Below are 25,694 nucleotides of genomic sequence, written 5' to 3'. Positions count from 1 at the left end.
GCTGTGGAATGAGCTTCCTTGTGCGGTCTTTCAGGGACGATACGATATGGAAACCTTCAAAAAAAGCGTGGACACCTTCCTTAAAGGCCGGCAACGCTCCTGTGATTCCTCTGGTGTTGCAAGAGATTGTGGACGGCGCGGCGGTGATCATTTAACAACAGGTGACCCGTACGTTCGTTTGTCCTCCTATTCCATAAAAAAAAATACATAGAATACGGGCACCTAAAATGTGTTACATCTTCCTTGCTATATATAAGTAAATGTGAATAGTATAGATAGTAGGTATAATATGTATATTTTAATGTAACTATGTATGTAGTATTTATAAAAAGATACAATTAAAAAGATACAATACAAGACCTAATCTTCTCTAATATATAAAATTCTCGTGTCATGGTGTTAAACTTTGAACTCCTCCGAAACGGCTTGACCGATTCTCATGAAATTTTGAGTGCATATTGGGTAGGTCTGAGAATCGGACAACATCTATTTTTCATCCCCCTAAATGTTAAGGGTGGTCCACACGAAATTTTATTTTTTATTTTTTTGAATTTTTTTTTAATTTGTTTAATTATAAGTCAGCATTAAAAAATACATACAACTTCAAATTTTCACCCATCTACAATCAACAGTTACTTTTGTATCGCGATTTTAATATCGGAAATACAACGTTTGCTGGGTCAGCTAGTATTACTATAATATATATACGTATATATCTTTGATTATATTATTTTTATTTTGTTGTGATAATATTTTATCACATGTCACAAATACTATTACTTGTTAATATTTTTTAATCTTAATTTTAAAGCACTCATATTATTAAGCGTAGATAACACAATATTGTTAAAAATCAGCGGAACATGTGGTCTAGAATACATGTATTATAATTTTAAGAACTTTTTGTGATTTTCTTATAAAAACATTTTAATTCTTAAGGAAAATTTCCATCAAGTGTGAGAATTGGTAGAGTTATTGGAAATGGTGGTATCGTGGAGTAGCGCAAAACATATTATTTATTTAAAAAATGCATTAAATGCTATTATGATTCCTTAATTGTTCATATTCTTATTGCCAATTGAAACATTGAAATTGTCGCCAAATCATTATAAAAAGCCTTCTTTTTATTCAAATTTAAACATTTAATAAATTATTAAAAATGCAACCTTTCGGCGATCACATGTATGTTTGGCCTATTTCATTATTTATACATATAAGTTCATCATAATCATAATATTAGATGAAAATTCTTTGTACAAACTTCATCGTTACAAGGTACTAACTATAGTAGTAGCTACACCTAAGAATACAAAGCATAATGTTTATCAAAGTGAGAGTAAGAGTGACAGACATAAAAGTATCAATTTGTATTAGCCTTAACGCAATACAAAATGACCTGAGACGTAACACGCTGCGATAGAATCCCGATCACATCACACTGCTGCGAAAAGAAAACATAAACTTCAGATTGTTTAGTTAAAATACATAGGCTTACAAAAGACTAGCGTATAGACGAATAAAACGAGCAAGAGAAATGAATATCGAAAAGGAAAGCGAATCCCTTGTTACTGTAACTGATTTCGATTGATAAGTCATAAACAGTCAGCTGTGCTTCGAATTAGCTTCTTAGTATTTTGAATATTAAATAGCTTGTTAGCGCATAGTAAAAAAAAAATTGCTGACGCATGATCGGACTGGCAGACCATCTATACACTATATAGTATATTCTAAATCTATGGTTGAAACCGTTTTCAATCGCTCGCTCTCATTTTTTTTGTCATTACTAAGGTGAAGTCCTGGTTAACTTCAAACGCGCGAAAAGTTTTAACGTTAGTAGTTATTTCTTTTTTGTATTTTTTTAAGTATCGAAGTTGTATTGTTTATTTTTATTAAATGTGAGATTCAAATGAATTGTAGGTATTTGTTAGTATACTATAAAATAATAATGTAGTAAAATTAATTTACTATATTTTTAAGAACTTCTATTTCAAAATAACTAAACCATAGTGTTCAACTCCGATTACTTATATAATAATTATCTTTAGGTACCCCAACGTAATCAGAATGAGCCTGTATAGTGCGCTATAAATATTCCTTCCTCGAATCACATTGAAGGTTTCGCTCCCAAGAGAACCTCTAAGGATAAACTGCCCCTATGTTTACCGTAGCTTTGTGACAAACTTATTTACCACTGGTGAAAATTACTTCCAGTTTCGGATTTGACTAGGGAAGTTAATCACAACTTTTTGTTCGCAAATATACCTACCAAAGTATGTATGTATAAATAGTAAATACATATTAAATCGTTTCTTCTAAAACACATAAATTTTATACTACTATCTACAACGTTTTTATAAGGCTTGACGTCCAGTTTAAAAAAAAAACATTCTACTTGGGCTTTTAACAACGGGTAGATCATCTGTTCGTTCTGTCCATAACTTGCATAAAAAAAGGTGGATGAATTTGGGTAATATGAAAGTTTAATAAAATTTTACGTTAATTTCATATATGTAGGTAGCATAAGCGAAGTTGCGCAGCCAAATAATTCTGCATTATAATTTTAAGTTTTATTTTATCTTAATTAGAAAGAACAGAAGAAAATCTTGAAAAATCTACTAATTCTATAGTAGAGTTATAACCTTAATAAAATCATCACAGAGCCTTAGGGAAGTATTAAGGGTTAAGTTAAATGAAAAATTATATTCTGTCTTCTTCATTCGTAGCTACTACATCGGCTCTATACTCTTCCGTAAATCGAAATCAAAGCTCGTCTCGAGTGAAGCGAAGTGAAGTTTCTGAGAACCGCTCGGAATAAGCTCAGCGGTAAGTGGAAGTGCGTTCGGAACATCACTATCAGTGTCTGCTCACAATACAATAACTTGGTGTTATTGGATTTAACAGTAACATTTATGTGTTAAGTTGATACCAAGTAAGAGATACATAAAATTTATGTATAAAAGGACAATATACAAAAATAATAAAATCATTTAGTACTTCAAGTTGAAAAGTGTAGACAATGACATATTGAAACAGTTGAATTCATAGACAAATTCGGAACGCAGTACATATGGCGGACGCTCGGTTTGTGTTTATGTCAATAGAGAAGTGATTTTCGTTTGCGCGGGTGAGTATTTCCTAAAAACCCTGGAAACAATAATGTGGCAGTGATTTTTTTGTGCAGTGAACAAATATTGGTGATAATGCTTTGTATTGGTGAACTTTACAAGTACATTTCTTGTGAGGTTTTATAAGGGGTATGTTTCTCTATTTTATAATTTATAAATGACTTAAACATTTTAACTAGACACTTCCTTACATCTTAATTATATCTCTCCATATAATTAATAGTAAGCTAAGACTAGCGGCTTAACAATACTAATATCAGGTACGACTATTTATCTTGTCATCCAGGTTATCAGACATCTGATGATATTTGAGTATTTTATTTTTGTTTTTTAATGTATATAAGTCATAAAGTGGCTATATTCTTAAGCTGAGTTATTTAAAAGATGTTTTTGATGAGAGACCATGAAATTTAGAAAATATTAAATTAATCAAAAAATATAGAGTTCATCTAAAATCTTTCTTGTTTGTTTATTGATAATATAAATATGGCACCAATTATTTCGACATACAAATTATTAAATAAATTAATTACCTACTAAAATATAATAAGAAATACACAAATTATTTTTAATAGGAGTTGACATAATATTATAGACAAAAAGTATTTTAATATATTAGGTACATATAAAATTAGTGCAATAACATTTAATTTTTTCCACATTTAACACACCAGAAATATTTTGTTCAGTAATTACTTAAACTATCTATAAATTTAAATAATTTCCTTTTAACCATAGAGCAGTGAAACCAAAGGGCAAATTTAATTAATTTTTCTTTTTACCCCTTAAAAATATTAGTTATTAGTAACTATTGTTCTTCATATTGAATAGATTATTATATTTTATTTTAACTACATATATATAATACTAGCTGACCCAGCAAACATTGTATTGCCGATATTAAAATCGCGATACAAAAGTAACTGTTGATTGTAGATGGGTGAAAATTTGAAGTTGTATGTATTTTTTAATGCTGACTTATAATTAAACAAATTTCAAAAAAAATTAAAAAAAAATAACAAATAAAATTTAGTGTGGACCACCCTTAACATTTAGGGGGATGAAAAATAGATGTTGTCCGATTCTCAGACCTACCCACTCAAAATTTCATGAGATTCGGTCAAGCCGTTTAGGAGGAGTTCAATGTTCAACCATGACACGAGAATTTTATATATTAGATGTATTGTACATCTCACATTGGTCGCCCTAATTACAATATCAAGATGTCATAAATAGACATAAAATTAAGAAGCGTAATAAGCTTGGGCTATAATTTATTTTTATAACGTAGATTAGTGGCATAGTAAAGTTTGTGTTTTTAACACATGTGCATCGTCTCATCATTGTATGATTCATAATATTATGCCATATGGGGCAAGTGATTTATTGAATTCTTCTCTTGAATGATACACATTGAGAAATTTCTAAAATCTAATTGGTTCTTGAGAATGTGATTAATTGATGATTTGATGTATGACTTAATACCAAGTTTCAAGTCAATTTCATTATTTTTATATGATATTCACTGGTATTGAGTATAACATTAAATTATTCAAATCTAGGTCGGAATACGGTATGTAACAATGAAATTGGTCTGAAGCTTATTTATTTTGTTTCCTGACTCAAATCAGATATATGATATTGATACTGCTATTTATTACCATTTTTTTTCTAAATTAATAATTGGCTCCCTCTACTGGGCTTGCATGATTCTGCCAGAGCGAAGGGTTTGTTTTAAGTAAAGTAAAATATTATAGTTGGTTAATGTAGTTGTGTTTTACTTTTGTGGGTTGAAAACATAAATGTTTTAATTTTTTTTACCTATTGGTAATTGTGAATCAAATGATTTTTCCTAAAATCGTCTAGTGCATACTAGTGATTCAAATTAATATTTTTATTCTAAATTGGATTATTAAGTTGAAATAATCTACCACCAAAGATATGCTTCAGACCTTACATGTTATTGTACAAACTTCAAAATATAACTTGTATAATTCTAATATTAATTTATTAAGCTGACTCTTAATTAGCATGACATTGTGTGTAAATTTTGGAAAATTATTATTATTCTAGCACGGACTAGTAAAAAAAGAAGGACTCCGCGCCCTGATATTAGCAAGTGAAGCGCCTTTATGCTAGTGTGGGAGTGGTTACGGGGTATACCAGTTATACAATTTTTTCTCCCCTAAATAATCATATATCCACAAATACTTTTATGTTTTTTTTTTTACACTTTTTCACAACACACAACGGCCTTTTTTAAATATTTTATTGCGACACAAACTGATCTGTCACAGACAATGGCAAATCTCATAATGGCGGCCGATCGGCTTGTATTAGTGTAAGTGTGTGTGTGGGGCTATGTATTTACACGTTTTGGGGATGGTTTTGGTGCCTCATTGTTATGTAAGGTGACACGGAGTCCTTATTTTTTTACTCGTCTGTGTATTCTAAGGATAAAGGAACTATAATCAACTCACTTTCATCAGCTTTGTATATATGTAAGGAGGACATTTTATTTAAATTTAGAATACATTAATTTTTTCACAGACAAAATGTTAGTGCTGCATTTGTAAACTGCAATTCAGAATCACACAGACATGATGACCATTGCATCTAGATCTCAATCAATAATGTACCACAACATCTAAATATCTGCTAAGTCATTTATAGTATATGAAGCATTATACCTACAACATTCACAAGTGCAATAATGATGTTTGCTATCGGCTTCTCAAAAGTTGTATGTATCAAATGTTAGATTATATCATAAAATATCTCAGCACCACTTCTCTCTGGCATCCAACTATTTGAGTTGAGTACTGGCATAGGAAATACTATTCAGTTCTCATGCTTTATAGAAAATACACTCTGAGCTGGATGTTTTTATTATCAAGATATCATAAAATATTGACACACTTTTACACAAATAATCATGCCACAAACTAGGCATAGCCTGTATTATGGGTACAAGACAATATTATATATTTTTAATACAATATAAATATTTAAACATACAATAATACATAGACATCCATGACTAGTATGTCTCATTATACACAATAAATGGATCTTTTTAGTGTCCACTAAGCACATTATTGTAAAAAAAAATAGTATTTTTGCAATATCACAAACGAGTTACATCAAGAACATGACACTGGCAACAATGCTTAAAAAGAAACTCATTGAAATCATGGAGGATCCAAGAACTCACCGAGTGTAGTGAATAAGAGCAAGTTTAATGATTTAGAAGTGTAGTCTTGACCGATACTTTCGTATTTTCATATAAATAAATCATATTTGAGTACCCAATTGAGTTCTTATTACTATTTAAATTAAGTACTGCTTTCAAAGTTCATAATTTACAGTAAACCTAGTTCCCCACAGTATATAAATTTAGGTTTCGACATTAAGAACAAATTATTCTCGAAGCACGAAATGTTTCGAATGAACGCAAAAAGTTCTGAACATTCAAGTGTACCAAAGTAAATGTTGGATGGATTCACTATTTTGTAGAGTGCCAATGCTTTTAAGACCACGGTCCACTGCACTAACTTCATATTTAATTAAACCGAGCGTTTATGCGAAATATTCAATTCCTTGCTAAGTTGACTAACTTACTAATATTATTGATCATCACAAAATTTTGCACACAATCGGAGAGCAGAAAAGAATATTGTACTTACATATATCTAGATACGTTTTATACAGAAATTTTGAAGAGCCTGTGGAAGCATAATATAACAGAATTCCATGAATTTCGAATTTTACTGTACAAATGACAACATTGCTGAACAAGTCTATATGGACCGTTCACGTGTACGTAGTAATATAATGTATTTATTTAATAGGCGATAGTCATCCCGCATGGAATTAGCACTTATAAACATTTCTTGTACCCTATTATTTACATTACTGTGGTCCAATATATTCAATATAGTCTACGTCTTGTAAGCCAACCATACCTAACCTAAAATACGCAATCGTCAATTTTGAGACCAGCCTAGTTACATGACCATAATTAATTTCCACATCAAGTACTAATGAGTAATGCGTAATATCTAATATTAGGAGCTAGAGTATGAAATTGTCAATTTGTACTGAAAAATTGAAATTCGTTTTTTTTTTTTTAATTTAACATATTTATTTAATCAAAATAATTACTATTAATATCTATGTTGTTACACATGTACATCTAACAGGGTCATTTATGCCTTTGCGTTAGAACTTGGGTGATCTAGATTATACAAACTGTGTAAAAGCATTTTGTACTGCCTCCTGAGAAGAAACCTTTTTATCACGTATAAAATTGACCAAAGTACGAAAAAAATTGGTAGACTGTCTTGTAGCAAGGTCTGGCGAATACAGAGGGTGACGAGTGGTTTCCAATTGCAGTTCCTGTAGAGTTAAAACGGATTCTCGTGCTGTATGAGGTCTTGCGTTATCATGGAGCAATAATGGTGAAAATCAATTCATGATTCGGGGCTGTTTCACTGCTAATTTTGCTATCATTGTTCGGAGTTCGGCATCTGCCGTTAATGCTTGACCAGATCGGTGAAAGCTATAGTGAATAACACCATGCAGAGACCACAAATCAGTTACCATTACCTTTTTATTGGTAAGCTTTGCTTTAAGACACTGTTGCGACGTTTGACTTGGGGTCAGCCATTGCATTCTTCGCTTACGTTTATCGTAAATAATCCACTTTTCATCGCATGTTCACAATTCGATCCAATATTCCTTCATTTCTGTATCGAATCAACAAGGCATCCCAAGTTTCTACACGCGTTTCTTTCTGCAGATCAGTCAAATCATGACGCACCCATTTTTCATATTTTTTTTTATTTGATGCAAATGAGTCAATATTGTCGGTACTGGTAACTTTAAACCATGCCGCTAATTCCTGGGTAGTTTCGTAGCTCCTGTGGCTCGGATCGGCTTCCACCATCTCTATCAATTCATTGTTATTCACAGGTGTCATCCACGTGGTTCGTTCTTAAAATCAAAGTTTCCATCACGAAAGCGTTTAACCTAAATCGCACGGTGCGTTTATTAGCAGTCCGCTCACAAAATGCAACATTGATATTGCGAGCTGTTTCTGCCGCGTTAGTTCCCCGTCGGAACTCGTATTCAAAAATCACTCGAATTTTTGAAGTATCCATCTTTCTTGTCTAACCCGAATAAAAAAAAAAGAACTGAAAGTCGATACTTGAATGTTGCATATATTTTTAAAACAAAAACTGCAGTTTCACCAAAAATCTCAAACCACGCTTCAATCAATTCGAAGTTCCTACCCATCCACCCCTATTATTATATTCAATGAGTTCTCAATTCTTGCTTTGCGAATGCACGGCTACGGCAAGCTCTGAAAGGTTGAAGGGAGGCTGAAATGGACCTAAGGTGGGCAGGCGTGGCATCCCTTGATTCAACCATGTTGTAAAAAGCTAACTGTAAAAACATTGTGCTAAAGGGAGCATGGCGAAATCCATTGTACATGTTCCTAGTCCATCTATAGGTCTAGTTAGAGACCCCGCAAACTGCAGACTTTCGATCGGCCGATAGTTTGGTTGAGTTCGGCTGTTAAGTACGCACACTGGCCCGACTAAACAGTTGGGTCTGTGATGAGTGCGCACACTAGACAACTATCGGCCGACAGTTTTAGGGACGATTCGCTATTAGTTTTAAATCGGCTATTGATGAGTCTGGCCGACTAAACAATCGGTGGTGTGCGCGCCTAGAAGAGCGCTGTACTGATTTAACAGTCGGCCGATAGTTTGCTGACGGTTCAGTTTGAAGGCAATCGTGTAGCCCATCAAACTTTTTTGTCGGCCAATACCGAATCGTTATAATGTGCGTCTCTTGTGTTACAAATAATTTATTTCCTGATTTTTACTGGTGATCGCGATCGTTGTGACGAAAACGAAGTCGGGGCAAATATAATGTGTCTATTATAATATAAATATATTGCCATCTCTCTCTGTTCAGAGATTTTATCTAGAATTCTTTGCCTAGGATACCGGCCAATGAAGTACCACAGCGGTGCTTTTTTCTGCCGCTAAGCGGTATTGTGGAAGCACTGTTTGTGTGTTGAAGAGCGCTGAAGCTAATTAACTTACTGGGCTAAAGATACTAAAATCTAACTAATGCAATGCAAGGGCGCAATCGTGGTACCCCTAGAATATTAGGTTTTTAAGCGGCTAGGGGGGCCAATAAAAACTTTTTGTGCTTATCTGCTTATCGCTAAATTGTTAATACATATAATGCGTAATGACTACATTGTTGAGTACCTACCTGTCTGCTGTAATGCACTATAATCCATTTACCGCCGCAGCTTACCGAGTTTCCGTTGCTTTTAGAGAGCTTTGTTTTGAAACGTGTTGATAACTTTATATAAACGGCAAATTTTACCAGTGGGAGGCTCCTTTGCAAATGATGCCGGCTAGATTATGGGTACCACAACGGCGCCTATTTCTGCCGTGAAGCAGTAATGTGAAAGCATTACTGTGTTTCGGTCTGAAGGGCGCCGTAGCTAGTGAAATTACTGGGCAAATGAGACTTAACATATTATGTCTCAAGGTGACGAGCGCAGTTGTAGTGCCATTCAGAATTTTTGGGGTTTTTCAAGAATCCTGAGCGGCACTGCATTGTAATGGGCAGGGCATATCAATTACCATCAGCTGAACGTCCTGCTCGTCTTGTCCCTTATTTTCATAAAAATAAAAAATAAACTTTATATAATAATACATAAACTACTAGAGACAAGAAAGAGAGAGAGTATTGTTATTTGCATTGAATATATGTTTAAACACAATACTTACATTCATTCTGAAAGGATTTTTTTATCTTTCTTCGTTCATTTAAATCTTCTTAGTAATTTAATTAATGCAAAAGTACTTAATTTATTTATGAAAGTAGGTTTTTATAATTAATGTTCTGTGTGCAATATTTGTGTTCGTAAATTTCTCCTCCAAGACTGAAGAGAGTTCTACAATTTGATCTGGTAAGACGCGTTATTTAGGGCCGGTTCTTTGATTAAATAGTACAGACCATGAATCAAAAACTATTGGTTAAGTACTTTTTATTTTTAACCGACTTCAAAAAAGGAGAAGGTTCTCAATTCGCCGGAATGTTTTTTTATGTTTGTTACCTCACAACTTTCGACTGGGTGAACCGAATTTGATAATTCTTTTTTTATTTGAAAGCTGGTGCTTCCCGTGTGGTCCAGATCTGACAATGGCATCCATGAGAATACCATAAAAGTCTTAAATTTCCTAAAACGTATAGCAAAGTGGATGATAAATTTACGAATAACTCAATATCGCGCCAACCGATTTCGATGATTCTTTTTTTATTGGAAAGGATATACTTCAAAGATAGTTTTGTGAGAGTTTGGTTAGGTTCTGATTACGGAATACTTGAGAAAGTAACGGAGCTCTTCAATTCTTAGGAGCAAATTAACGATACTCGGCCGAATATTTTTTATTGTATCCGGATATTTAAGTCATCTACCATAACATAGTTATGGCCAAGTAATTGTCGTAGTCGAATATGATGATCAATGGGACTCCTTAACGACTTACAGTGAGGGTGCGATCTGTGGCAGAATTTCTTACTGTCTGTAATCAAATTGCGAAGCGCTTACGTTTATTGCTGCATTGAAAAATTTAGTATATCTACACATATTTAGCCAAATTGTTAGTTAGTGTACTACTTCGACTCCAAAAATGACAATAATCGTAACTAGAATTTGATTAATTAATTAGATTGTATAAAAATACTCAATTATTTTTATACTTTTTAGTGCATATTATATCTGTTGTTTTGAAACAGTGTTTTTGAAGTCGGTTATTTTTTTGGTAATTTTTTTAATATTCAATCTCACTTTAGTTGTAGTCAACGTTGAATATACGACAAATACTTTCCCGACTCCCGCAGTCTTCCTGAAAATGTGCTCTGAAAAGATCACGAAATGTCGGGTTAAATAATATAATGTAACGTTTACGCTAAAACACAGTTCAATTTTCACGCGTTTCAATCCTTTAAGTGTTTTATTAAAATGCCTCCGTATCTTCAACTCAAGATAGCCGAAACCAGGACGGATTTTAGTATCTGCAAAATATTTGCCTCTGAATTATTGATTAATTTACAAATTGACGAATATTCGCAGTACTTAAAATCATTATGGATAATAATACTGCAATTAACTAACTAATTGTAATTGGTAGGGCGTATCAATTATCATCATCTGAACGTCCTGTTAGTCTCGTCCCTTATTATATATTATTATAAAAAAAACTAACTGGCGTAAAGCGTAGAAGTTAATATATAAACTATATTATATTACACGCGAAAAGTAGGCACGATTATTAAGGCTGGATTTGTACGGACACAGGCCATATCTTGTTCAGAAAATATGTCAGCCGGAAAAATGTAGGTTACTCAGATATTCTCATCCGTTTGGTCTGATAGCTCTGTCTAAAGAATTTGTGCTCTGTTCATACAAATAAGTAATAATGACAGTTATAGCGTTACTAAATACAGATTAGATTTTTTTTTAGGAATTGAACCTGGTTTTTTTTATGGAAAAGGAGGAGAAAACAGGGAAAGGGTCACCTGGTGTTAAATGATCACCGCCGCCCACATTCTCTTGCAACACCAGATGAATTACAGGAGCGTTGCTTTAAGGAAGGTGTACGCTCTTTTTTTGAAGGTACCCATGTCGTATCGTCCCGGAAACACTGCACAAGGAAGTTCATTCCACAGCTGTTTGTCTTAGAATAGTATATATTAATATAAGGTTGGAGAGTAGGTTATTGCAAACTAGCTGCTTTAAAAAAGCCCGAGTCGAAGGTTGATTTTTAATATCACGGGTTATCCCACCACTGATTTAATAATGTTCTGTCGTACAAATGATTTAAGTTTTCTTTAGTGTTAATTCCGCCAATATTTGTTTTTAAAACAATTCGACACGTGTTTCGCCTCTACACGAGGCATCCTCAGGACGTGTTGTCTCGCCAAAATCTGGCACGAAACACGTGTCGAATTGTTTTAAAAACAAATATTGGCGGAATAAACACTAAAGAAAACTTAAATCATTTGTATAATTATGGATTTCCGCAAAGTAACGCCTAATTCAATATATTTCTTTTTAATGTTCTGTCGTATTATGAAGTCAATATTTGTTTCCGAAGCGGTAGTAGTATCTGGTAGTTATTGAAATGACATCAAAAAGAATTGTAAAGGAATCAATTTTGAGAAAATAAATGCCTTCTATGCCTAATAAGTAAGCATTTCATTCAGTAAATTTAAAAAAAATAAACGCATTTGTTTGTTTGTTTGTGTTGCAAAACCCAATAATAAGTAATGTATTCATAAAAATCAGGCGATTGACACCTTTAAGTATTTCTTGCAGTTCCTCATAGCTTAAGGTTAAAACCTGAAAAATGTTACATTATCTAATTTGACTGTTAAATTTATATTAACATAAAATTAGTTGTGAGTCGGAATCGATCCAGACCATTGTGGAATACTGAAGTTGATCAAATTGATTGAGTATTTAAATGGCTCTACATTTCAGCATAAAGAATATAAGAACAATAATTTTGTGTTCAACAGTATAAAACTTGTATTAAAATTGTGAGTAATGGATCAGCGGAACACAAACGGCAAACGGGCGTAACTTGATGGTGAGTGATCACCGTCGCTCATGTTCTCTTGCAACTTCAACTCAAACAAATAATTGTTTGTAACGGCAAAAAGTCTCTATTTCTCGATTTTATAAATTTTAACACCCAGAAAGTTGCATTATCTGCGAGTGAATTTTATTTTCATAAAAATTAGAGATCCCTATGAAAAGCTAGCTGCCCCGACAGACGTTGTTCCGTAAATAATAAAAAAGCTGTTTTATAGGAATTTGCCAATAATATTTCAAAACATTAAGAAGTTTTCATAAAAATGCTCCCTGTTCTAATAATAAAATTATTTCACAGCGGAACTGTCAAACCGTGCGTCACTAAATTCTTTCATAGAAAATATGTCCATACAAAACAAATATTGAAATTAAAAATAATTATGGGTCCCAAATCGAAATAAAAACTATCCTATCTCTCAAGTTGGACCAAACTGAACTCCATGAAGTAATCCTTATTTAAATCCGTTCATTAGTTTAGGAGTCCATCGCGGACAAACAACGTGTCACGTAATTTATATATATTACTAGTTGACTCAACAGACGTTGTTCTGCACATAATAAATAAAATGCTTATTTTATGAATTTGTCAATAATTCTCCATAACATAAAGAATTATTTCGTAAATACTCCCTGTTGATATAATGAAATTGTTTCACAGCAGAACTGTCAAACCGTACGTCAATAAATTCTCTCACAGAAAATATGTCCATGCCAAACAAATATTTGAAATAAAAATAATTATGGGTCCCAAATCGAAATAAAAACTATCCTATCTCTCAAGTTGGACCAAACTGAACTCCATGAAGTAATCCTTATTTAAATCCGTTCATTAGTTTAGGAGTCCATCGCGGACAAACAACGTGTCACGTAATTTATATATATTACTAGTTGACTCAACAGACGTTGTTCTGCACATAATAAATAAAATGCTTATTTTATGAATTTGTCAATAATTCTCCATAACATAAAGAATTATTTCGTAAATACTCCCTGTTGATATAATGAAATTGTTTCACAGCAGAACTGTCAAACCGTACGTCAATAAATTCTCTCACAGAAAATATGTCCATGCCAAACAAATATTTGAAATAAAAATAATTATGGGTCCCAAATCGAAATAAAAACTATCCTATCTCTCAAGTTGGACCAAACTGAACTCCATGAAGTAATCCTTATTTAAATCCGTTCATTAGTTTAGGAGTCCATCGCGGACAAACAACGTGTCACGTAATTTATATATATTACTAGTTGACTCAACAGACGTTGTTCTGCACATAATAAATAAAATGCTTATTTTATGAATTTGTCAATAATTCTCCATAACATAAAGAATTATTTCGTAAATACTCCCTGTTGATATAATGAAATTGTTTCACAGCAGAACTGTCAAACCGTACGTCAATAAATTCTCTCACAGAAAATATGTCCATGCCAAACAAATATTTGAAATAAAAATAATTATGGGTCCCAAATCGAAATAAAAACTATCCTATCTCTCAAGTTGGACCAAACTGAACTCCATGAAGTAATCCTTATTTAAATCCGTTCATTAGTTTAGGAGTCCATCGCGGACAAACAACGTGTCACGTAATTTATATATATTACTAGTTGACTCAACAGACGTTGTTCTGCACATAATAAATAAAATGCTTATTTTATGAATTTGTCAATAATTCTCCATAACATAAAGAATTATTTCGTAAATACTCCCTGTTGATATAATGAAATTGTTTCACAGCAGAACTGTCAAACCGTACGTCAATAAATTCTCTCACAGAAAATATGTCCATGCCAAACAAATATTTGAAATAAAAATAATTATGGGTCCCAAATCGAAATAAAAACTATCCTATCTCTCAAGTTGGACTAAACTGCACTTCATAAAGTAATCCTCATTTAAATCCGTTCATTAGTTAAGGAGTCCATCGCGGACAAACAACGTCTCACGTAATTAACATATATTTAGATATTACTTATATAAAAAACCTTTGTCAGATTTAGGTTCAAACTCATATTCTCGGGAACCAGAGCTTAATTCTTACTTAGAACACTCGGCAAATCTGACTTGAAAGCAATAGTTGGAATAAATGACTAAACTTCAGCCCTAATCCGAGGTCGGCTGTAATGTGTCAAGCGATAGATGGACGAAAAAATTTGAGGCGATGTAATAAAGGTTTCATTAGGCCAGTCAAAGAGTGAATTGCTAGTACAGAAAGCCTCCTTGCAAGCAAGATTCTGTATTGACTAGACTTAGCGCTCTCGAATTCAATAACTTGTACGTAATATGTTCGCAGCACGTGGTGTGGTTACTCGGACGTCGTCGTCGGACGTCGCTTGCGATGCACTTTAGGTAATTAGGCGACGTTCGCTCTGGTTTTCACCGTCATCGATGAGCGTCATTTAATTAATAAAATATTGTGGGTCTGTCTATTCGTATATTACATACGGATACGCAAATGTACCGTACATTTATGAAAATTTGAATGAATGAATGAAAACTTTATTAATAACAAACACAAACCACACACAATAATACAACTAAAAAAGACTTAGAGGTAAAAAAATAATAATTAAATACTTATACTTGGCATAAAAAAATACAAGTGATAAAAAAAAATGAAACAAATGTATGCATAATATTATAGTGATTATCTTAATTTAAAAATTTAATACACGTTCACAAAAATCGTCACCTTTTTGCTCTTAATAGTGATTTTCATTATTATGACACTAGAAATGAAGGATTGCTTGTAACTATTTCTAGTAGGCTTCATAAGATACATAATAGCTTTAAGGATAAATGTATACACTTCTATAATAAAGTCCCAGCCACTGTTCAGGCATTATCTATAAATAAATTTAAATGTTTTATAAAAAAATGTCTCTGTCGTAAATCCACTAGAGTATATTACTCCACTGCTGAATATCTAAATGATCGGACAGCCTGGGACTAGATTGTGATTATTTTATAGTGATAGAAATGACATGACAATAATGTACTTATTGTATATTTTTATTGAAAAGAGCGCAAAAAAAGAATGCTGGGTGAGTTTCTTGCGCCGCTTCTTGTTTCTCAGAGCGCCATTTGTTTCCAATGCGGTAGTAATATCTACTAGTTATTAGAAATGACATCAAAAAGAATTCTAAAGGAATCAATTTTGAGAAAATAAATGCCTTTTATGCCTTTTCATTTCCCCGGACAAAGTAAAAGTTTAACTTTTCCAAATTGGTGGTAATCTAAATTAATATTTTTGCTTAGATCATTTATACGTCTAGCTAGATATAGGCTTTTGCTGCTCGACAACCGATGTAAACAGGCCAGCTTTATTACTTTAGTGTGCGTGACAAGCTACGTCTTACACTCGCGATTTCAATTTATTGCAATTCCATAAATACAGTCCTTAAATATAACATTTGGAGTAAATTATACAAGGCAGTATTATAGATACCCAGTTTGGGTGTCGCAATTCGGTCTGAACAGCAGACCGTAGTAGGGAGACCCAAATTTTTATTTATTTTCGTTTGGCTCGTTTAGGAAGTCATTTGCGGCATGGAAGCACTTTTCAAATTAAAAGTTTTTCAGTATTTAAATAAATTAATTTTCATTATTTATGCTTCGAATTTTGTTTGGGAGATTATTGTGTATTTTTATAGACATTACATAAGGACTCGAAGTATGTAAGTACTTAATTTGATGGTGGGAGGTTTAATCTATACTAATATTATAAAGCTGCAGTGTTTGTTTGTTTGTTTGTTTGTTTGTTTGTTTGAACGCGCTAATCTCTGGTACTACTGGTCCGATTTGAATGATTCTTTCAATGTTGGGTAGTCCATTTATCGAGGAAGGCTATATATAGGCTATTTTTTTTTTCAAAATTAGGGATCCGTAATAATATTGCTATTTTGTAACACAAGGTGTAAAATCGAAAACCAATTTTTGCGTGCGCTGCAAAAACTATTGACAATAGAACAAAATGATGTACAGGCTATAATATAGGTAATATTTTATTACTTATAAAACTATCGCGTGAATTATACTTTATATGGCAAAACAACGTTTGCCGGGTCAGCTAGTTTATATATATAATATCTTTTGGGAAATCGACAAGTCTTATTTTTCTTTCTTTGTGTAATTGTGTAGATTTCTTTTAACAAATTTGCATATTTCGAAGATATATATGGAGGGTAGGCTTAGAATATTTAATTTTTTTAAATGGGGTAGACATGAGTCTGTTATTTTTATGTTGGCCAGTATTCGTATGCACTTTTTTTGTGATATAAAGAGATCCTGGGCATTTGTGCTGTTTCCCCAGAGAATAACTCCGTATCTCAAAAATGCGTAGCCATAAGCATAATACGCGGCTAGTGCGGTTTTTAAGTTGGTAGTTGTTTTTAGTTCTCTGAGTCCATTTATAAATTTCGATAATTTTGTTTTTGTTTTTTTCGATATGGCCCTTCAAATTTAAATTGCTGTCAATGCCTAAAAATGTTAATTTGTCGGCGCATTCGATGTCCGTGTTTTTAAAAGTATATTTAATATTTTATGGTTCCCTATAATAATTTGTGTGTCACTTTGTGTTAGTGTGCGTCACTAACCTGTATAAATACCACTGGACAGGTTGTTCCATAATATTATGTTTGACAGCAAATTTTTTGTGCCTATTTGAAACGCCACTCGCGAGTGTCCAGAGAACTAACTTTTGACGTATAATAGATATGGCTGCGACGGAACATACAATACTCTGAAGTATTTTTTGCATTTGAATTAATTTCGTTTTGCCGTGTTATTTATACTTCAAGAATCAACGTAATAAAATACATATTTTTTTTTTGTAAATAGTTTCCCACCATCTGTCGATGTTTGCTAAGGTTGTCCATCACTAGTTTTAGTACCGCAATATCAAACTGTATATTGACAGACATACAGACATACATAGACAGTGGTGCACGTGCATTGCGTAAAATGGAGGCTAACTGTCAACCTCAATTTTTCGACGTTTTCACAGCTGTCTTAGTTTATCTAGACGCATAAAAGGTCTAACATTTTTGGGTATTACGCCTTGTTAAGATTCTGAGCGGCATCGCGATTGCCCTCGTCACTTTGATGTCTTTCTTGTGTTTATAAGTATTAATTCACTTTTTTTTCTTTTTTTTGCCTTTCAGTTTTTCACATTTGAGTATTTTTGTTGCGTCACTTTGCATATATTGTAATTGAAATGATTTGTAAAACAATTAAAATGTAAATCTTGACTTGAACTTGCCACTTTGGCAATGAGTTTCTTGCTACTTCTTCTCATTAGCTCAACCGCTTACGAAGTAGCGGTAAATTCAATAAGAAACAGTTTTTTTTTGACATTTCCGTGACCTACATGAATAAAGTGTTTTTGAATTCGAATTTGATCTCATTAGGCCATTAATTTCACTAGCTGCGATGCCCCTTCAACAATTACTACTGCACGTGCAACTCAATACTGGTGCGAATTTTCACATATACATATGTAATATCGATCTTATATCGCAACCATAGATAGCTTTCATCAGCCATTTGACTAACACTTAAGTAACTGCAGTTTTGGCTTTTAATTTAAGATTAAATTTAGTAATAATGCATAGAAGATAAACCGTATTGAAGAAGGTAGGTCAGATTCAACGTGTGTAGTTAAACCAAATTGTTTTCGAAAGGTTTCGTCTGGTGTGGACATACTTGATAAAAATAAAAATGAATTGCTGTTCGTTAGTCTCGCTAAAACTCAAGAACAACTGGACAGATTTGGCTTATTTTGGTCTTGAATTATTTGTGGAAGTCCAGGGTAGGTTTACAAGGTGAATAAATGTGAAAATGATCGGAATTAAATAAAAAAAACTATTTTGATTTTCCTGTTAAGTGTCCCCCGTCGTTCAGATACCAAATCAAAATAATAGTTTTAAATGAATAACGAGAATTTAGAGAACTTTTACATCATTCTAACTTTCTCAGGTGGTAAAATAAACTTATTTTTAGGTAACTTTACTAGGCCGATTTTCACGGGACTTTTGCCAATGCAGGTAGCTGATGTAATAAGGAGTAACTAAGGCTACGTTTATTTTAGAAAAAATCTTTTATTTTAGAAAAATAATGTAATGTTGCTATGTCCAAGAAACGGTCTGGCTCTAAAATAATTTATATGGCAAAGCAACTTTTGCCGGGTCAGCTAGTACTGGATAAAACAATTAGAACATATTATTAAAACAGCTGCGAGTTCTAAAGCAAGATATTATATTGCTTCAAAATGCCAGTTGGATTTCTATTGGTTTTCATATGAATCGTTGAAGCTGGTCGGCTAAAATTAAATGTCTGCATCACATGTGTGAGTGAATATTAATTTAAGTTCAATAATGTTCTATTTTGATATACAACGTGATAGCTGTTGGGCTGAGGGCTCATTTACGTTCAGCTGATGGTAATTGATACGCCTGCCCATTCCAATGCAGTGCCGCTCAGGATTCTTGAAAAACCCGAAAAATTCTGAGCGGCACTACAACTGCGCTCGTCACCTTGAGACATAAAAAACGTTAAGTCTCATTTGCCCAGTAATTTCACTAGCTACGGTGCCCTTCAGACCGAAACACAGTAATGCTTACACGTTACTGCTTCACGGCGGAAATAGGCGCCGTTGTGGTACCAATAATCTAGTCGCCATCCTGTGCAAAGGAGCCTCCCACTGGTAAAAACTCGCTTTCGCTTTTACACTTTCACCAACCATTAGTTATCAGTCTTCTCGGTATTGAACCAGCGACATGTCAGTCGCAGACGTAAAATTCGATCGACACGATTCTTATTGATCTAGATGTAGAGTAAAATAGCTTTGAGACGGGACGTCGTCTCGTTAATAAACTCACAGAGATTTCTTTGTTTCCGACGTCGCGTCGCAAGAAACAGAACATTCTAGAATAATGAGCTTTATTAGGACACGATATAATAATTATGTACATAATATTATAATATCTGTTGACAATTTTAATAATATATCTTTATTATATTTCTTTCGTTTTTGTTCAACAAATGACCATCATATTAGATGACAGCAATGTATAGATAACAATAGTAATTATTTTGATTAAATAAATATTATTATTAAAAACATATTTTTTTTCAGAACAAATCGGCAATTTCATACTTGAACACATAATATAAAGATTGCATTGTCAAAGTTTTTCCTATACATTTTCTTTACCTTTTCTCCGATGCGTTATAACGAGTGCGCAAGCTACGAGGATGAATTTGTTCGTACTGGACACTGTCCATCAGAGTGGCGATAGCAATCTGAATGAAAAATCTAAGTATTAAATTTGAAGAATTTAACAATGATTGTTATATTATAAATAAAGGCATTTATTTTCTCAAAATTGATTCCTTTAGAATTCTTTTTGATGTCATTTCTAATAACTACTAGATACTACTACCGCTTCGGAAACAAATGGCGCTCTGAGAGAGAAGAAGCGGTGCAAGAAACTCTCCCAGCATTCTTTTTTTGCGCTCTTTTCAATAAAAATATATAATATTGTACAGTCATTTCTATCGCTATAAAATAATCACAATCTAGTCCCAGGCAGTCCGATCATTTAGATATTCAGCAGTGGAGTAATAAATAGGATTTACGTCAGAGCCATTTTTTTTATAAAACATTTATTTGTAGATAATGCCTGAACAGTGGCTGGGACTTTATTATAAATGTGTATATATTTATCCTTAAAGCTATTATGTATCTTATGAAGCCTACTAGAATTAGTTACAAGCAATCCCTTATTTCTAGTGTTATAAATAAATAAATATTAATAAATATTGACACACTTTTTACACAAAATCATATAAATGTTTATTATTAATTAAATTATTATTAATTATGATATCTTGTATTTTTTTAAGCGATGTAGGTATAATACTGTTTCTTTGTCACATTTTAGCCTCCGTTACATTGTTCTCTGTACAGTTAAATATTCATACTCTTTCTCACAACTTGAAGAAGACACACCAATTTTTTTGTTAAATCAAACTAAAATCCGGATTCATGTAAACAATTTACGAAGTTGAAAATCAGATTGTATCGGCGCATTATACTACTTTGGCAAATAATATTTTTTAATAGTTTGGTTTTACTTATCATTCAGCATGTTACTTGATCATTCAACGTCCGGGATTGATATTTGGTGATTGAAACTTTAACAGTATCGAGATTCTAAATTCAAATTACTTTTAATCTCTATGGATTAAGAAGCTATTTTAGTCCCAGTTTACGGGGAACTATCCTTTCGAATAGATGTGATAAAAATATATTTAACAAGAATTCTGTACTTGGTGATCTTAAGATTGTTTTAAAACAGCCGATGAATAAAATTAAACCACGCGCTCTACAAAGTCGTGCCTAAAGCGTAATTCATGTTTATGTAACGAGTGTTGTTTTAGAAGGATTTGGTAATGGAAACGTGCTACCTACGTCTAAGTAGTTGAGATTAAACGAGATAAACGGTGACTTACTATGTTTGACTACTTGAGTTGTTTCCTCAGCCTTTGACGTGGGTCAGTACTTATAAACAAAGATAATTAAAGTGAATAGAGTCGCATTGTGTATACTGGTTCTCGTCCGATTTTTGAGACACGCCATTTCGACCTCACAACCAGACGCCGCTCTCAAATAGCTCGCTTCCTCCGAAACTTTGGAATAAAGACAGTAAATTAAAAAATTAATTCATAATTTAGTTTTTTTTATACTATGTGTTGAAATTCATGTCAGGTAAACCTATCAATAAAGTTTACGTCCTAGATGCCTAGATGGCGCTAGCTATAGATTAAAACGGACTATGATTGTGCTTTGTGTATTGGGGGTAAGGCTTAGTATTACTATGGTATGGGTTCGCTAAATTTTTGCCACGGCGGTGGATAATAAATAAATTGATGTGTATGTGTGTGTTTCATTGTGAACGTAGATAGTTTATTCAACACTATGAAATAATAATTATTATTTCCTATTCCTATTTCATTTTAGATCACATTGTAAACACATATATCAGATCATTTTTATTATGTTATCATTGTATATGTATCAAAAACTAATTTCGATTATGGAATCTAAAGAAGTTACTGAATACTTCCGGAATGTATCAGTCGCATCGCGGAATAAGCGGTGGTGTAACATCTTGGTCATACACTGTCTTATTGATAAACGCAGTATAAAGTTACTCGAAGTTTAAAATGACTTCTCTCTGTCATGTAATTCTGTAGTGACAATGGTGAGACAAAGATGAAAAGTTTTAAAGTTGGAATAACTTTGCTTCGCGTTTATTAATAACACAGTCAGAGACGAGTTGAACAAGAGAAGAGAGAAGATTAGCCTTCTTCCGCGTCGTGGACCACCGAGTCATCCTTCCTGTGCAGTGACGGAATGGCAGGCTGACTGAAATTTTTTTGCTACAAAAACATGCTTAATATCATGTCCAACAAATCAAATACATTCTTTATTATTATTATTATTTGCAGAGGGTGGCTATATGACTAGTCCTGATTGGGTCCTAGTAACACCGCGTCCAGAATTTAACTATTGTGTTCGCCACTCATACTTATAGCTCGTCGTTAAGCCCTGCCGCGTTTATGAACCTCAGTATCTTCTTGACGCCAGGGATCTGGGAGTAGGGTATAAGTCGCCGTGGATGGTGGTACGCTTATGCATTAGTGGGCCGCAATTGCAGAGGAGATGACGCTTTTCATCGGCCTCAAGGCAAAATCTGCAAGTTCGTTCGTTTTTTACTCCAACCACACTGAGGTGCTTATTTTGAGGTGACAGTGCCCAGTTAGCATCCTGGTGAGTATGCATAGGTTTTTCCTGCTCAATGATAGGGCTTCATTCGCGTTTCTGTTATTGAATGCCTTTATTAGTTTTGGAATGGTTTAAACCTGTTGGTACCTCCAGCATTTATTTTCTAGTTGACATTGGTTCGTCAGGGTGTGACGAATGGAGCTCTTAGGCAGTCCACAAATAGGTTCCGGACCGTATTGGACTGCTTTAGCTCCAGCTCTTGCGATCTCATCGCCCATTTCATTGCCTAAGATTCCGGTATGCCCTGGGGCCCATCTGAGAATCACTCTGTTTATTAAGCCTAATGTGTTTAAGCAGTCAGTGCAGTTTTTTGAAGCCCTCAAGTCTGCTTCTAAAGCCAACAGGGCGGCCTGACTGTCAGAGTAAATATATCTTTTGGTTGAAGTAGCCTTTTTGGATATTGATTTCCGCGCATTCTTAAATGGCTTATACCTCTGCTTGAAATATGGAGGCAAATCGAGCGATTGCCAATTTCGTGGTCATCTGGAAGGCAAAGCCAAATTGGCTTCAAAGAAACTGGGCGTCATTAATAGAGCATGGCAATACTTCAAGCCGACCCACATACTAGCGCTCTACAAAGCGCAGGTCCGGCCACACATGGAGTATTGCTGTCATCTCTGGTCTGGCGCACCCCAGTATCAGCTCGATCCATTTGACCGCGTACAACGCAGAGCAGCTCGAATTGTTGGGGACCCAGTGCTCTGTGAACGGCTGGATCACTTGGCGTTGCGTAGAGACGTCGCTTCATTGTGCGTCTTCTACCGCATTTATCACGGGGAGTGTTCCGAAGAGCTGTTTAACCTGATTCCTGCCGCCGAATTCCACCTTCGCACGACACGCCACAAGTTAGGATATGATCCTCACCATCTGGATGTGTGGCGGTCCTCCACAGTGCGGTTTTCAAGGAGCTTTCTTCCACGTACTACAAAGCTGTGGAATGAGCTTCCTTGTGCGGTGTTTCCGGGACGATACGACATGGGTACCTTCAAAAAAAGCGCGTTCACCTTCCTTAAAGGCCGGAAACGCTCCTGTGATTCCTCTGGTGTTGCAAGAGATTGTGGGCGGCGGTGATAACTTAACAACAGGTGACCCGTACGCTCGTTTGTCCTCCTATTCCATAAAAAAAAAAACTCCCCAGGTTTATGTCGGATTTAAACCTGGGGCGTTCTCTATAGACTCCACAGCCAACTTCAAATACATTCTTAGCGTGTAACGGTTCTGGTTTTTAGTTAATACTTAATAATGTAAAAGTACCAATGATTAGAAATTATTATTTCCTGTCCTATAATATCATTTTGATGTCAACTTTGAAAGATAATCTATTCATTTCGAATAACATGAATTCATACCTAACAAACCAGTAAGTAAATTGGAATAATTTAATCACATAAGGTAATCATCTGGATTTATTTGATACTTTGTCGTCATCCGCTTTGGTAAGTTTTGGCCAGCAAAATTAAAGAGATTGCGTGGCGCGATGTTTTTTGTCGAGGGCGATGACATTTATCTCCAAGTAGTTGTTTGTTACGGCTTACTGGTGTGTAGTGGGCTTTTGATGTCCGTTCGAGCGTTGGCTACTGCGGATGTTGTTCATTGTTGGAAGAATGTTGGCTCTGTCTACAGCAATGTGAATCAATAAGTACGTATTATCCATTGTAATTTGTATGACCGTTCTTTGGAAGCACAGAAAGAAAAGAAGAGAGTATTATTTATGCCGATGCTGCCGACAAAAGTAATTAATAAAGGGGAGTGAATATTAAGATCGAATTAAAGTTTTTCAATCTAAACTGGGGTTAATGGTGGTGAAAATAAATTGTCATCCTTGTCATTAAATTTAAATATAAATAGCATTATTGCAAAATAAATCAAATGGTGGGTTTTATTTTCAGAGCTACAAAAGGGTACAGGAATTCTTTAAACCTTATGCATCTTTACAAATGTGTGTATTTGCAGTGTCTTACAATATGGTTCTCCTGTTTAGTCCCCTTACCAAAGACTTACGCTGACAAAATTGAGTCTGTCCAAAGACGATTCCTGCGAAGACTTTCGTTTAAATTAAACAGAAAGCTTGTCAATTCCTTATGCTTAAAATATTTAAACTCTATCCTCTATGCTTGCGTCGTACCCTGCTTGATACGATGCTACTTCATAAAATAATTAATAATTAAACGGATACTTCATTATTACCAAGAATAAATTTCAATTGTGACATCCTTAAACGAACAGTTTGTACCTACAACATTATTTAGACATAATCGTAGCCGTACTAACCTAGCTTACCACTCCTGCATCAATCGCACTTGTCGCCGACTTAATACACTTACTCAAAATAAATAGCAACTCAATTTATTTAATTCCACGTCAAACTGCTTTCGTCGTAATATCATTGACACCCTGCGGAAGGGAGAGTTATATTCTAGAAATTACTATAATTTTTGTTACACTTCTCAACATTTTTGCTATGTGTCTATTAGTTGTATATTGTTAGTTTGTCAAATAAAGTAAAATAAAAATAAAATAAACAAAAATTACTATGATTGTTTACTAAGTTTTATCCGCCTCTCGGTTTTATGTATGTTAGAGACTGACGTTGCTTTCGGTCAGTAGTTAAGCACCCGGTGTTCTGCGTTCCATACAAAAACTCAGAAAATTAACTTTTATAAAGCTTCTTAACCAATGCGGATATACGTGACTAGGTGTCACGTATAATTATTACTTGTAGTAATAGTGTAGATAGTAGTTTTTTGCATGTTGGTGACGCAACTTTGAATGTTTTTAAACGCTCTGAGTGCCAAGTGTGAGTTTTTTTACCTATTCGATCGCGTAAAGCCCCCTTTCCACTATGGGCGATGATTGTTACTTGTATGATCGTCTGTCATCGGCAAGTTAATCGTTGGTCATGGTGTAAGCACCCACACGATCCTCCGTCCCGTGATCATTTATTGAGCGGGAGTCCTTCAAGATGGCCGTGGAGATTATAGCTGCCTCTACCATTCATGTAATTTCACAGTTAACTACGATTTGTAT

At 34.0% G+C, this 25,694-nt stretch overlaps 1 protein-coding gene across 1 annotated transcript in view; it reads left to right on the top strand.

The window, feature by feature from the left end:
* Positions 1-3,043: 3,043 nt before the first annotated feature.
* LOC126968250 (tyrosine-protein phosphatase Lar) overlaps positions 3,044-25,694 on the top strand; it is a 414,602-nt gene continuing 391,951 nt past the window's right edge. Inside the window, exon 1 of the mRNA XM_050813140.1 lies at positions 3,044-3,254. The gene's annotated coding sequence lies outside the window, so the exon portion shown is untranslated. The remainder of the gene's footprint in view (positions 3,255-25,694) is intronic.

Source organism: Leptidea sinapis, chromosome 1 (genome assembly GCF_905404315.1).
Source record: "Leptidea sinapis chromosome 1, ilLepSina1.1, whole genome shotgun sequence".
Taxonomy (NCBI): domain Eukaryota; kingdom Metazoa; phylum Arthropoda; class Insecta; order Lepidoptera; family Pieridae; genus Leptidea; species Leptidea sinapis.
The sequence above is the reverse complement of the archived record's forward strand: the minus strand, read 5'-3'. Positions and strand labels throughout refer to the sequence as shown.